The sequence below is a fragment of the Cupressus sempervirens genome, chromosome 4, assembly GCF_028749045.1.
Source record: "Cupressus sempervirens isolate cs-2001-9-10 chromosome 4, ASM2874904v1, whole genome shotgun sequence".
Taxonomy (NCBI): domain Eukaryota; kingdom Viridiplantae; phylum Streptophyta; class Pinopsida; order Cupressales; family Cupressaceae; genus Cupressus; species Cupressus sempervirens.
The window spans coordinates 261,987,593-261,990,917 of NC_143121.1; positions in this window are offsets into that span (position 1 = coordinate 261,987,593).

Consider the following 3,325-nt stretch of genomic DNA (forward strand, 5'->3'; position numbering starts at 1 on the left):
TCAGATTCACCATCCAAACTATTGAGTTTCAACCAAATATCAATATGTAGTTTACGAATAGTTGGTCTAAATGGTTGTTGTTATAATTGAGAATAACACCGAGCTTGATTTGATGAGTTTTTTTTATTGACTCATAAATTTTCTAATAGTTCAATAGATTAACCCATTGATAAAAAAACATGGAAACTCATTAGCTATTATTGTGGAGTTAGATCTCAACATTGGCTCTAGTGTTTCTTTAGTTGGCAATCGTGCATTGGTTACATCTGGATTATCACCAGCTATTTCAGATGATGGAAGTGATACTATGTATGAAGCTTCTAATATAGGAACTCCATGAGAAGCTAGAGATCATTTAATGGAGATTTGGTGATGAAAAATGGGATCTCTAAAGATGAATAGAGCTCATTGAAGTTAAGAGGGCTCGTCAAAGTGTTTGCTGAAGTGTCCTATGTGTTTTTTGACAAGTAGGATTGGTTATAAAGTGTAATGTCCTCATTTTAGCTCGCCATGGTTTATGTTTGGATTGACCTATTATTGGCCCTTGTAGGTTAAGGTTGATGGCTAGAGGGCCACATCTGGCAAAACAAGAGGATCTTTTCCTTCTATAGTAAAAAAGTGTTTACGATTGCTCCTCATTTGTTTCAGTTAGGTACACTTACAATTTATAGTAAGCTATGTATCCAACATTTCTACATTTGGCAAGGCACCTGGACTGATCTCAATGCAGTGATGACCCTTGGCACTACTGATTTTATCAAATATTCAGGGAATTACTAGTTATAGTAGGTTAGGAGTTAATAGAGAGAACCATTAATATTTTTAGTAAGGCAGTTGGTTGTACGATGGAAGCAATGGTTGACCAACTGGTTTAGATGAGACAGAGAGATGATGAGTAATCAATGAGATATTAAAATTATAGTAATAGTAATAAAGCTATTTATAATGGTTATATTGTAAATTTATTACTCATCTTCATAAAGTATTATTGAGGAGCCATTATATTTAATGGAAAAGTATGCCTTTAATAATGACATAACTTAATTCAAACACAAAAAATAGTTATATAAGTCATTAAAGTGACATATTGGTGAAGCCTCATGAGTCAAACTTTATTGAGGAATTATAAAAGCCCTAGAAATGAAATTGATTGATTTTTTGTTTATGAGTTTTGACTTTTATATTGGATTTTCCAAGGAAGAGTGCAATGTGACCTAGGGTTTTATATTGGATGTTCCAGGGAAGAGTGCAATGTTGAGTTACAAAACATTATATGACTACTCTAAGTCTTTATTGCATTCAAAGCATGAAATTTAGTACTGGTCCTAAGTTTTCATAGCAATCAAACCATGGATTTTGTATTGATTGATTCTAAGACTTTATATTATTAAAACCATGGATTCTAATGTTAATTCTAGGTTTTTATGGCATTCAAAACATGAACTGTAGAAGAATTTATATGGTTTGAAGGGATGCTGCCTCACACTTTTTGTCACCACCCTTGTAGTCAAATGTTTTTCTTGGACTCCTAGGATATTATTATTGGGTAAAGCTTAAATGGTCTTGAATTTGTTTGTTTTCTTTTGCTATTTGGGGTTCTTTGGAAAGGGAGGAGATCCTGGTAGCGGAAAGCCCAAACTTTAGATTGTTGTTCCTTCTACGGCTTTTGGTGGAGCATTAATAAGTTTTGTTCATTCTATGAGAAGAAATACACATAAGAAAATAAATTCATTCAAAAACCCTGTGACAACTTATCATGATAGACAAAATGGAGATGATACCTTCTATTTGGAAAATAAGTAAATATCTCCAAGGAAATACTAAATTCAAACTCATGCTCATGTTGCATGTGTCAACATTCCCCATCGACCTCACTCGCAAGGATAACTAACTTATCAAGAGTGTGTATCCCACAAATGAAATTGGTATAAATGTTACAACCACCAAATTTGGAGGGCGTGGAAATTCAGTCATCACTATCCTATGTAGTACACTTAATTTCATATGTTGGAATCATTTTGTGACTTGTACACATGATAGTCCAATAGTTTTTAATGTCATCTTCATCACAATTTTTCTATGATAGTCTAATAGTTGCAGCTGGCATCTTCGTCACAATTTTTCCATGATAGTTTTGTTGGTCTGAATTTTTGCATAATCGAATTCCTTTGTCCAAGGTATAGAAGAATTTAGATTGGGATCCACCTATGGTGAATAGGGTTTCTAGCCAAGTCATATTTTGTAGGTCTTTGAAGCAAATTTTTGTCGAAACCCTAGGTCTTGTTTTCTTTTAAATTTTTCGGGCGTGAAACTAAAAATATGCAAAGATTCCCATCCTTTTCAAACTTTTTGCGCCTTGAATCACATCTTTTCTTTTATGTTTCTGACCGCTCGATCCTTAAAAGATCTACAACAATCAGTATCTCGCTATGAAAAGATACAAGTATTTTATCCTTAGCGACATAACGACCACCGCTAAGTTGAAAAGCGGTACCGTCAAGTGGAAATATGGTGATCGAAGATTGTATTGTTTCAAAGATATTTCATCACATTTACAACAAACATGTCAGAACCTAAAAAGGAATTACAAGATTGAGGTACAAAAGGTGTCAATAGAAATCTTAACTTTTTCGATTAGTCACTTTGTCGCTATTGGAGAAATTGGGCACTTCGCCGTTAGCGACATGACGCCTTCACCAAAAATAATGGCCGACGATCACTTTTAAATTTTTCGATGATTGTAAGTTTTTTCAAGCTACGTGGTGCACATGCTATTTTATTATGTGTCAAATGCATTAACGAGGGTAGTTATGACTTCACTCGCCTTTATCTTTCCAACCTTGAATTTTGATGAGTCACCAAAAATTGCTATGTCGCTATCGAAGAATTGGTGTCTCTCGCCGTTAGTGACATAACATCCAGACGGAAAGTAGTACTGCGGCAACTTTTCAAAGTAAGTGGGTCCTAGAAAGTACTCCATCAGATATCAATTATAAAGCTTTGGAACACGCTGGCATCTAATGGGCTACACGTATACGTTGGGAAAAGCAAAGACACCAAGATTCGCTGTGTCACTATTGGGAACTTGTTCTTCTCGCCGTTAGCGACATATCGCCTGACCAAGAAATAAAAAAATATGGGCCCTAAGTAGCAGGTAATATAGCCAGGATTTCATCATGTTATCAATGATTGGACCCATGCCTTATTCACAAAATATATGAAAGACTGATCGTCAGATCTATCTCAGATCCATGATCGTCGCTATCTCACTATGGCGAGTTGCATGAAGGTTACGAATAGCGACATGGCGACAAGGGACCCATCA